This window comes from Talpa europaea (assembly GCF_964194135.1).
Source record: "Talpa europaea genome assembly, chromosome: 3".
Classification (NCBI taxonomy): Eukaryota; Metazoa; Chordata; class Mammalia; order Eulipotyphla; family Talpidae; genus Talpa; species Talpa europaea.
In genome coordinates, this window is record NC_140069.1 from 65,478,673 (window position 1) to 65,491,581 (window position 12,909).

At 36.7% G+C, this 12,909-nt stretch overlaps 1 protein-coding gene across 1 annotated transcript in view; it reads left to right on the plus strand.

Moving 5' to 3' along the window:
- Positions 1-12,909, plus strand: part of PXDNL (peroxidasin like) — a gene marked incomplete at both ends in the record, with an annotated part of 520,299 nt that overhangs the window by 492,899 nt on the left and 14,491 nt on the right.

The window sequence follows — 12,909 nt, forward strand, 5'->3', positions numbered from 1 at the left end:
TCTTTTTCTAACCTCTTTTCATTCACACCAGCTTATTAAAAGTGGTGGGGGGGCCTCCCCGATGGCGCAGTGGTTGAGTGCTGGGTTGCGAAGCTGCCCACAGCCTCTGCAGCACCGGTTTGATCCCCGGCTGCTCCCCGGCCACCAGAGGAGGGTCCCACATGGTGCGCAGACCTCTCCTGCTGCCTGCTGCTCCCCTCAGCAGTGTACTTCGGTCCTTCTGCCTGCTCTGCTCCCCGCTCTGGCTCTGGTGAATTCTCTCACCTTCCCGCGCTTCTGACTGTACCCAGTGCTTATATAAATAATAAATAAATAAATCTTTAAAAAAAATAGAGTGGTGAGGGGTTTCATTCTTACTGTGGCTTAAATAGCTATACTGAAGATCAAGCTATATTCATTTGGTTGCATGATGTATATATTTCCTGTGGGTCAGTTGACCAAAGACAAGAGAAAAAATATCATAGTAAATCTGCTAGCCTAGACTATTAATTCTCCATAAAATGTAGCCATATTCATTGAAAATTGGGGGAGTTATGATAGAGGTAGAAGAAGAACTTTCTTTAGTCAAATAACATCTACCGAATCACTTATAATGAATGAAAATCTACCTAAGATATTCCATAAACATCTACTGATAGTCAATACCCCTTAAGAAATGTGGTTCTATCCCTTTTAATAGATGAGAAAAGTTATAAAATATAATTCAATCATGAAACAAAACTTAATCTGTAAGTGAAAACAAAGTTTTATTTAGATTCTTTAGGGGATTGCAATTCTTGGGAAACCCCTCCTTTTTTAAAGATTTATTTTATTTATGCATACAAGAACTGGGGTACAGGCCAGAGGTGTGGGGGTTGAGAGTATTCACCAGAGACAGAGCAGGGAACAGAACAGTCAGATTGACTGAAATACACTGCTGAAGGGAGCAGCGGTTAAGACAGGAGAGGTCTGCTACTCCATGTGGGTTGCTCCCTGGCCGGGGATCGAACTCATGCTGCAGTGGCTGCGGACAGCTTCAGGGAGGCCCCTCTTGGGCAAGACTGTGTGAGTACTCCCATATGGGGAAAATTACAGAGTTTATATAGTCAGAAGTGCCTCCTACATGTGGGTCAATACGATTATTTAAAAGCATAAAAATTGTGCAAGCAGGGGATGTCTTCATTTCAGTTCAATGTAGATTGTTCTCTTTGAAGCAAAAATTGGGTAGTGTTTGTCAGTGTCTACAGGTAGGCTCATATCATCTTTACAAGCTCCCCAAATGCTGGGGGTCAGGAAGCTGGTTAACTGTGGGTGATGTAAGTGGTTTTAAATCCAGGTTACTGAGTGGTCTAACCTGATAGATATCCAAAAGTTATAGTCTCCTAATGGCTCCCAATTCCATGTTGGATATTCCATTTATACATTTTAATTCCATTTTTCTTAGTCATGGTCATAAAAGTAAGGCTCAAGAATATTAGATGACTGGAATAAGTGATGAACCTGGAACCAGGGAAAAGATGTATTGTCTGCTATCATCTAGAACTTAACTACCGGCCTGATGATTCTGAGCATAGTGATGCTCTTACATGTGAGCATATAGCTGTCACAGGCAACATGGTTTTGTTGCTCTGATGCTTTGCTAATACAGGAGCCACTGTGGTCACATGCATTTCCAATATATGGAAAACCTGCAGCCTCTTCTGACAGCAAGTGCATAGTGCAGAAACAGTGAGGCATTCAATGAGGGCACCTCCCTCTCCTGCCCATCCTTTATGTCCATTGCTCCAATGTTCTATGCAATTTGGACTTCTCAGGACCAGGATGAGTGATTGTCTCTTGTTGTGAGCAATATTTACTATGCAATATGTAATGCAAATATTTAACAGGCCAGGGGGAAGAATACTCTTTAATGGTGTCTCAAAAATATTTGGAAACTCATTAGCCAATAGTAAACATCTATTTTCTATCTGGATAGAAATATGTTCAAGTTCAAGAATACTAATGGTTACTCAAAAATATTTGGAAATTCATTAGCCAATAATAAACATCTACTTTCTATCTGGATAGAAATATTGAGTATCCTGTTTTGTGGTTTTATCATTCCCAAAATTTCTTGTACACATGGCAGCACACTTCTTTTCACACAAAAAGGCTCAGATCATTTCAAGCAAAAAATCACCTAAACATATAAACATGATGTATATAGTTTTAGTCATAATAAAGGGAATCTGAAATTATTTATAATTTATATTATAATAGATATATATAATTTATAAATAATTTATAATAAGTATCACTGGATATGGATGCAAGATTTAATTCTCCTTATACTTTCTGAATAACAAGCATGATTTTTTTCAGAAGAACAAACTAAAAGATATTCTCAAAAGGAGGAACTTTAGGGCCTCCCCAGTGGCGCAGCGGTTGAGCGCTGGGTTGCAAAGCTGCCCATAGCCTCTGTAGCACTGGTTCGATCCCTGGCCGCCAGGTTAGGGTCCCACATGACATGCAGACCTCTCCTGCCACCTGCTGCTCCCCTCAGCAGTGTATTTCATCAGTCTGCCTGTTCTGCTCCCTGTTCTGGTTCTGGCTCTGGTGAATTCTCTCACCCTCCCCCGCTTCTGACTGTACCCCAGTGCTTGTATAAATAAATAAATAAAACTTTTTTAAAAAGAGGAACTTTAAATAAAGATATCTGCTAAATATTTGAAAGGGGGCTACTTATTTATGTCATGGATTTCTTACTCTTCCCAATTAACACCAGCATCACTGTATCTAAATTGCAGACCAATTAAATCACTCAGATTATGCTGTATTGTATAGTTTGTATAGTTTTGTATTGTATACAATACATTAAGAGTATTGTTTTGTATATTGTATAATTTTGTATTGTATAGTTTTGTATTGTATACAATACACTCAGAGTATTGTATGGCTTCAGGTAGGTCATAGGTTTAAATGGTCTGAAATAATAGTCTAGAAGTGTTGGTATCCCTCATATTATGTCCATCCCCAAGTCCCAAAGTTGTTAAGTTTTTTCCTGGAAAAAAGAGGGTTATATTAAAGGACCTAGAAATTATTATTGATATCTTTACCAGTACACCATGTTACTTATGTTTTCATTCCCATTGAAGAATGCTTCACTGTCCTTTCTAATCTTAATTTCATGTAAAACAAATAAAATAATGATCCTTATGTTACTTAATTGTTTTAATTGACATTACCTTAAAGGAAAATATAGAGTGCTGTTTGGGATTGAAATGACCACTCTAGTCATTTATCTTTATTACAAGATAAGTATTACTAAACTGACTTTCAACTCTATAGATTACTTTTAGAGACTTTTTTTTTTCAGTGAGGATATTTATTCAGTTTCATTTTCATGAATCAGCTTATTGGTCAATACTGATTATCAGCAAGTTCAAAATTTGAATTTAAGTGCAATAAAAAATACTTCAAAAGCCCCTTTTCTAAATGTGTAAATATATTGAAATTACTCTGAATAGTTTGAAAGTACTAAAATGTAAATGTAATTAGTTTAGACAACTATACCTTATTATATTTTGTACTTGGAAGGTATAAGATGCAAAAGATGGACATGGACTTGTCTGTCAGAGAGTTGTGTGGGTGGTGAAACTGTGGTGTTATATATCGGAGGCATCCAGGAACAGCAGGGAAGGGGTTAGAATGGGGAGAAGAGCACAATGAACTATGGTGGAAGACTGTGGGTGCTTTGGTGGTGGGAAAGCGAGGTGACTACACCTGAAGGAGAAATCCTATGCTGTCAAAAATTAACAAGGATGTGAAACAATGCTAATTCATTTAAAGAAATAGAAATAAAGTAGATTTTATCTTCATTATTCATATTATTTATCACTTTCTAAGAAGAACTTTATTTTCTACTTCTAACCCATTAATTTCATAACACTTTCAAATTTCTCTAAAGTACCATGTTGATTTTTCTTTTTGACATTTTGTTGTCAATTTATGTTTGCTTCATACCTTGTATAAATTTCCACATATCATCTCATAACTCCATAATTAATCTTTTTTAAATTAAATTAGTTTTTCTTAAATTGTTGTTAATTTTTGGACAGTATTTGATTTCTCCCCTCAGGTGTAGTCCCTGTTCTCCCACCACCATACCACCTGTGATCTATCTCCACCTTTGTGTTCTTCCCTCTTCCGTTTTGACCTCTCAACTTACCCCCCACCTCCTATAGGCTTCAGATCTATAGTCAGTTTGCAAGTTTTGTCTTTTTTCCAAACCTTCATTTGGTTTCTCTATATTCCACATATAAGTGAAACCATCCAATATTAATATTTTCCAATATTAATATTTTAATATTAATATTAATCCAATATTAATATTTTCCCTTCTCATTTATTTCACTTAGCATAATCCCTTCCAGCTTCATCCATGTTACTGCAAACAACATACGGTTATTTGATTACTGAGTAGTATTCTATTGTGTATATATACCACATCTTATTTTTTTTTAAGATTTATTTATTATGCATACAAGAGCTGGGGTGCAGGCCAGAGGTGTGGGGGGTGAGAGGAATCACCAGAGACAGAGTGGAGAACAGAACAGGCAGATTGACTAAAATACACTGCTGAGGGGAGCAGTGGTCGAGTTAGGAGAGGTCTGCCTCGCTATGTGGGTTGCTCTCTGGCCAGCTGGGGATTGAACTCATGCTGCAGAGGGTGTGGACAGCTTCATGTGTTGTGTCTTAACCCCTTGCACCCCCAGGGAGGTGCCTATACTGCATCGTCTTGATCCATTCATCTATTTGGGGGTATTTGGGTTGTTTCTATCACTTATTAGGGAAATGCAAATCGAAACCACTATGAGATGTGCCACCTCACACTTGTGAGAATGGCCCATATTGAGAAAAAAAAAAAACAACAAAAACAAAGTAGAAATGATAATTGCTGGGAAGGATGTGGTGAAAAAGGAATCCTCTTACACTGCTGGTAGGAATATAAACCAATACAGTCACTATGAAAATCTGTGGCCATCACTTAAAACACTAAATATGGAATTAAATATGACCCAGTGATTCCACTCCTAGGAATCTACCCAAAGAACATAAAGACACTAATTCAAAAGGAAACCTGCACCCCTATGCTTATTGGAACACTATTTACAATAATTGATATTTTTAATTTATGCTTTATATTTAACAGGTATATTTGTATATGCCAAAATTTATGCAACTGCATTTTATATGCTTATATTTTCATGTTAGAGTCTTACAGAATTCTGAAAGTAAAGTTGCTGAGATAAGGGATACATTAAAGACTTGGATGTGAGATCTGAAACTATAAAATGCATAGAAGAAAACATGAGCAAAACACTAAAATACTCCACAACATTCACTTCATGGGTGTCTTTAAAGATATGACTCCAACACCAAGGGAAACAAAATACTACTGGAGGTCATGGAGTGTTTTGCCTGTATTTTCTTAAAAGTATTTTAAGGTTTCCAATCTTACATTAAAGCCTTTAATCCATTTGATTTAATTTTTGTATATGGTATGAGATAGAGGTCTAGTTTCTTTGTATGTGGCAGTCCAGTTTCACAACACTATATTTTTAAGAGACATTTCTTCCTCCATTGGATACTGTTGGCTCCTTAATTATAAAGTATGCATGTGTGTGTGATAATTTCTGGGCTCTCAATTCTATTCTACGTCATTGGTCTATGTGTTTATTTTTAGCCTAGTGCCACACTGTTCGAATTACTATAGCTGTGTAATATAGCTTATAGTTTGTAAGTGTGATATTACCATTCTTATTTTTCTAAGATTTATTTTATTTATTTATGCATATAAGACCTGTGGTCTAGTCCAGAGGTGTGGGGGGTGAGAGGATTCACCAGAGACAGAATGGGGAATAGAACAAGCAAACTGACTGAAATACACTGCTGAGGAGAGAGTGGATGAGACAGGAGGGGGTCTGCTGTGCCATGTGGGCTGGCTCCCTGGATGGGGATTGAACTCATGCCACAGTAGCTAGTGATAGCTTGACAGTGCTTGCTGAGACTTTAATCCTGTACCACCAGTGAGGCCCTCTTCTTTTTGTTAGGACTGATTTGACAATTGAACTAAGATCAAATTGATCATGTTAGATTTCTATTTGGTTGTTTTTTCCCTTGTGGAAAAATATAAGGTATGCTTTCTCTTTTGAAGATAATTATATTTTTTCCATGTCTTCATTTTCATAAATAACCAACCTCCAAATTCTCCATGTCTTTTGTGTTGCATGATTTAGAGTTGCTTCACTATTCTGACTTTAATAAAATATTTACTAATGTGCGATGTACAGAAATGAGTATATATTGGATATTGAAATACTGTCCAATCTGACATAGCCCCTTAATAACCAAATATTAGTCCATAAGCCTTTTCTTTTAACAAAAAATCACACTATAGTGTCCAACATTTCAAGGAATCTTTATTCCTAGACACCTCTTTTATTCCTCTTTGGTATTGCCAACTTCTTGCTTTTCTTTCATGGCTTTATTTCACTGTCCAAATGCTATATATTGATGCGTTATTTAAAATGTCTTCTATACTGACTCATGAACAAGCTATATCTAAAAGTGTATAAAGTAATATATTCAATATATCTAAAGATAATTGGATGTCATTCAGTAGGATAATTTCCTTCAAAGAACAGTTCAATGTATTTCTTTTTCATTTATTTGTCTTTCCACCAGCAGTGCACTACAAGTAAGTTCAGAAAGCCTTTAATTTGCACCAGTACCACTAGCAGCATTGCCACAGAAGGCAGGGAAATGGCAGAGGCAAGCTGGGAGCTATATACAGATTCTGGATATAAACTTGCAAGAATGAGATGTGTGCCATGGTATGAATTATATAGGAGATAGCTAGAACATAAGTTAGTATTTTTTAGCACACTGAAATGATTAATACTGATCAGATACAGAACGACTATTATTACTTAAGTCAGGGGAAGTTCTAGTCAAAGATCACTTTCCTTTTATCCATGAGGAGGTCTCCATTTTTCTGAATACATGAGGAAGTGCTACTCAGTCAATAATATCCCATATAATCTGAAAACAACATACAAGTTGGCACAGTACATATAAAAACATTTAATCTACTTTGGATTCACTTAAATCACGAAATGAGTTAATTGTTTGATTTGGAGTTACTTTTATTTAATCAAGCAGAAAAATAATAAGTCAATGCCACAGGTATGTGCTAAGCCAGTAAGATTTTACAGAAAACAGAAAGAGAAGCATAAGGACCAAAGAGAAGTTGAGAACAGAGCCTTCTAAGTAGCAAATGTTCAAAGTGTTGATATTATTGATTGATTGATATTAATTTTATGAAAGGAGTACAGGGCAAACTCACAAGAGAAATCCTAAATTTGTAATCATAAAATGATTCTAGCAAGCAAGCTTAGCAAATGATGAAATGAATGGACAGTGTAAGAAAGTTAAGAATCTTATTCTATCAACATGTAAGGTAATGCAACATTTCTTAAATTTTCATTGACATTTAATCTTTTGTATCTCTGAACATAATTTATTAAATACAAAGTATCTCACATCATATTTTGGTGTTCTTTACCCTCCTTATTTTTATATAATAGGTTTTCAAATCTGGAAGTGACCTGAAAGATTAATTCATTAAAAAGTTTTTAAGATTAAAAGGCAAAAATTGAAAATGTCTAACTAACTTACTCATAGGCAATTATTAGCTGGGTTATGGAAAGAATTTGATTTCCCTATTCCAGTTACTGTTTTTCCTTATCCTATCATGTAATCTCACAAATAGTTTTCTCCCCTCTGCTCCCTGACATTCTAAAATTCCCACCATGGTTCTTTTACCTGTAGAAAATATAAAAACCCTTCTGTTGCTATAGGAACTTTCTTTTTAGAATCCTATGCTAAAAAATTGTAAATGCAACACACTTGACATTTTAACATCAACATTTAGGATAATTTTCAGTAACCTCTAATCAATTTATCAAGTTTTTGCATAATACTATAGACATTACAGATGCAAATAAATAATATTCACAAGTCCTTATTACCAATCTACTTATTTCCACAAACTCTATATTTGACACATACATTTATGCTATAAATCAAAAAAATCAAATTCTACTGATAAAATTGATTTTATGTAGAGCATAAAACATTCCTTGACTATTAAACAGAAAATGATTTTCTTTCCATTCTTTATAAAAATGAAAATATAACACCTTAGGCTGGTGGTACATTTCCTAAGACATATCACCTGACTAAAAAAAGAAAACTACTTTAAAATAAAACAGTTTCACAAAGAACCAACAAATACATATTCCCTACCTTTCTACTTGGATTTATGGAACCATCTGGTCTTACAATTTACAGCTGCATACTTCACATTAAGTTCATATTTAATGTCAAGTAATTTTTATACAGTATATTATATATTCTAATGTAAATATATTTTTGTTTACTCATGACTTTCTGTGAAATAAATTGTGCTTCTGTTTGCAAACTATTGAAAGTTTAATTTCTTCCATAAGATACTAATTTTATTACCATAATATTTCATTATATTATGTATATTTCATGCCTACCTCAAGGTATTTCTAAAGAAGTAAGATTTCAGCAACTCTTATAAGCATTAATGAACAAAGTATATTGCAAGCATTTTTTTTAAGTGTGACTTTGAAAGTTGGTGCTATTTTTAATAGAAACAACATAAGGATATCTCCCACTCTCTTGTTTTCACTAGTACATAATTTATTATATGAAAAGCTTGTTGAAACCAAGGTGTAAATACACCTCACAGCAGAACAGGTACTAAATATTCCTGAAATAACACAAAACATAATTCAGACTCAATGGATAATATCTAATTGGTATAAATAAACTCTCATTTGAAAATAACCTCTCAAAAATTCTGAGGGAATAATCTATATTCAAAATACAATATTCAGCATTTTGAAATCTATGACATCCCAGAAGTTGGGGATCTTGTTATATCACAACTTGGTTATTAAGAAAGATTTTGTTATTGGGCAGGGTCAGGGGCATCCCAGGACCCCCAAACCTGCCTTCTATAAATCTGTTCTCCCATCAAGAGAAAACATATTCTAGTGTGCAAGACCTTTAATGGAAAGTAACTTGAATATAATTAGTGTGCAATAAAGAGACGAGATGGGAAAGATAAAGTTTCCAAATCAAGCACCCAAAGTTACCCATCCCCTCATGGGTAAATACCCAGTCAAACAGGGTTGGCCCAAAGTGGAGCAGCTGAGGCCCCAAAACTTGCCACAAGTCTAAGGCACCTTTTGGTGGGAACCCACAGGAAAGAGGCAGAAACAGCCAGATGAGTCTGGAAGGAAAATAGCAAAATCAAAATCAATATAAAGGCTGCCATTTTTAACTTCCTTATGGGTCTTTTACCCATGTCTGTTTCAAGTGTCTCCTTACATGTTGCTCAAATCCATGGTACAAGGCCAAGGCAGAGAAGCAAGAGCAGCTTCTTCACATGTCTCTTTGCTCTGTGTGCCTCCTTCAGGTCTCCGTCTGGCTCTCCATCTTTCTTCCTTCTCTAGTCTTTTCTCCAACTTCTCTTCTCCCTGCTCAGCTTCACCCCTTTTTGGGTGGGACAGGGGAACTGGGACATCACCTTTCCCTGGGGACCACCCCGTTCCAGTTTGTTGTTCTTTTTCTAGATCTTTGAGCTTCGAGATTAGGTTGTTTTTTAAGTTCTTTCTTGTTTCTTGATGTGAGCCTCTATTGCTATAGACTTTCCTCTTATTACTGCTTTTGCTGCATCCCATACATTTAGGAAATTGGTGTCCTCCTTGTCATTCAATTCAAAGAATTTTTTAATTTCTTCTTTGATCTCGTTAGTCCAGTGGTCTTCCAGAAGTGTGGTTTTCAATCTCCATGAGGTAGGAGAGTTCCTTGCCTTCTTTTTATGGTTTATTTCTAGTTTGATGCCTTCATGGTCAGAAAAAATGGTTGGTATGATTTCAATCTTGGTGTATCTGTTGATGTTTGTCTTGTGTCCCAGTATGTGATCGATCCTGCAGAATGATCCGTGTGCACTTGAGTAAAACGTGTAGTCAGGTATTTTTTGGGTTTAGTGTTCTATAGATGTCTGTTAAGCCCAAGCGCTCTAGATCTTTATTTAGAGCTTTAGTGTCTTTACTTATTTTTGGTCTCGTTGATCTATCCATTGTTGATAGTGGTGTGTTGAAGTCTCCCACTATGTATGTGTTTTCTCTGATGTCTGTTTTCAGAGATGACAATAGTTGTCTGATATATTTTGGTGCTCCTTTGTTTGGTGAATATATATTAATGAGTGTTATTTCTTCTTGAAGTATTGTCCCCTTGATCATAATGTAGTGACCGTTGGGGTCTCTTTTTATCTTTTTGAGTTTGAAATCTGTTTTACCTGATATAATTATAGCTGTTCCTGCTTTCTTTTTTGGTCCATTTGCTTGTAGGATTGTTTTCCATCCTTTAACTTTGAGTCTATTTTTATCTTTTGTAGCTAAATGTGTTTCCTGGAGACAGCAAAAGGTTGGGTTTTGTTTCTTAATCCAGCCTGCGACTCTGTGTCTTTTTATTGAAGAGTTTAGTCCATTTACATTTAGAGTTAATATTGATATGTTAGCATCTATATTTGCTATTGTGTTTGTCTTTCCTTTGATTTTATTTGTTCTTTTAATAACTTTTTTTTTGACTTTCTTTTGTTGTTGTTCGTCCCTCTGAGGTTCTGGCTTTAGGACTCCTTGTAGTATTTTTTGGAGTGGGGGTTTAGTCGTAATGAAATTCCAGAGTTTCTGTTTGTCTGGGAAGGTCCTTATTCTTTCTTCATAGAGGAAGGAGAGATTTGCAGAATAGAGTATTCTTGGTTGGCATCTGTTTTCTTGGAGTCTGTTGACTATGTCCCTCCACTTTCTCCTTGCCCGTAGTGTTTCTTCGGGGAAGTCTGATGTCAGTCTGATTTTCTTTGGAATGTTATATGTTTCTTCCCTCTTGTCAGCTTCGTTATTTTTTCCTTGTCCTTGATTCTTGGGAGCTTTACTATTATGTGTCTTGCTGTATTTTTCCTTTTGTCGTGGAAGTTTGGTGTTCTTCTTGCTTCTTGTATATCAGTTTTCAGCTCCTTCACATTTCGAAGTTCTTTTCAATTATCTCCTTGAATATTTTCTCTGTTCCAACATCTCTCTCCGCTCCTTCTGGGATTCCTATAACTCTTATATTTCCTTTCCTCATGGAGTCAGAGAGTTCCCAATGTCCTTCTTCAGTGTTTTTCCTTTGTACTTCTCTTTCCTTTTCTGTTTTGGTTGTTATTATTTCTGTGTCTTCAAGAGTACTTATTCGTTCTTCCATCTCATCTATTCTGCTTTCATTGCTTTTTTAGTGCCTCCGTTAATTCTTTGATCCCCTGCATTTCTTTTACTTCCCTCTTTAGGGACTCATTTTCATTCTTCTGATCATTGATTATTTTTCCCTTATCATTGTTTTCCTTTATGACTTCTGTCAGTTTTTTAATAATGGCAATTTTAAATTCTCTTTCTGGAAGACTCAGAAGTTCTTCCAAGTTACTGTCGTTGCAATCTGGGGGGTGGTTTTCTTTTTGTGGTGTGCTTTTTTCCTCAGGAGTTGATGGATTGTGTGTGGTTTTTTTACTCCCTACTGTCTGTTTTCTAATTTGCCGTATGCCTTGGGACACTGTGTTGCTGGTACTGGCCAGCATCTTGGGCTAACTTCCCAGCTCACCTCTGGCTCTTCCAGGAGCCATCTGCCGGTTTCAAGCAGGCTTTACTGAAGAAAGGTCCCTGTTCTAAAAAGGCGATACATGTTCGCACTCTTCTGCCTGCCCCATCTGCCCCAGCGGTGGGTTCCCACTCCCACTCTGGGTTCGGACTGCAGGCCGGAAGCTGCCTGGCGTGGGCGAACTTCCCAGCTTACCTCTGGCTCCTCCATGAGCCTTCTGCCGGTATCAAGCAGTCTTTACTGAAGAAATGTCCATGTTCTAAAGTGGCAATGTGGTACGCACTCCCTGCGCACCCGGTCTGCCCCACTTATTTATTTTATACAAGAACCAGGGTACAGGCCAGATGTGCAGGAGGGTGAGAGGATTCACCAGAGACAGAGCGGGGGACAGAACAGGCAGACTGATGAAATACACTGCTGAGGGGAGCAGTGTTTTGATGTCTTCGAGTTCATATTACAAAGCACATTGTTTTACTTCTGTTTGGTTTTAAATTTTATAGAATTTCAATTTATTTTGTTATTAAATGTAACAAAATTATATTTAATAATTTCATCTTCAGATTGCTTTAGCAATCCATGATAAGGCATATTGCTATTGAATTTAAATTACACATGTTAAGGTGACTACTTAAACTGTCTTTACATGCCTTCTATTAAGAAATAATATGGTAGGGCCTCCCCGGTGGCGCAGCGGTTGAGCGCTGGGTTGCGAAGCTGCCCGCTGCCTCTGCGACGCTGGTTCGATCCCCGGCTGCTCCCCGGCCACCGGAGGAGGATCCCACATGGCGCGCAGACCTCTCCTGCCGCCCGCTGCTCCCCTCAGCAGTGTACTTCGGTCCTTCTGCCTGTTCTGCTCCCCACTCTGGCTCTGGTGAATTCTCTCACCCTCCCGTGCTTCTGACTGTACCCACTGAATGTATAAACAAGCAAAACAAACAAACAAACAAACAAACAAACAAATACATAAATAAACACGCCTCTACCAAAAAAAAAAAAAAGAAATAATATGGTAGTTACCCCTTACAAAAGTTATATAATAATCCCTTCCTTCCCTGCAGTATATGCTGCCCTATGCAAGTTTTCTAAATTTGATTGCAGAATAATATTCTCTGGGATTATCATTTTCCATTTTTAAATCTTTTTTTTCCACTAGGATTACCA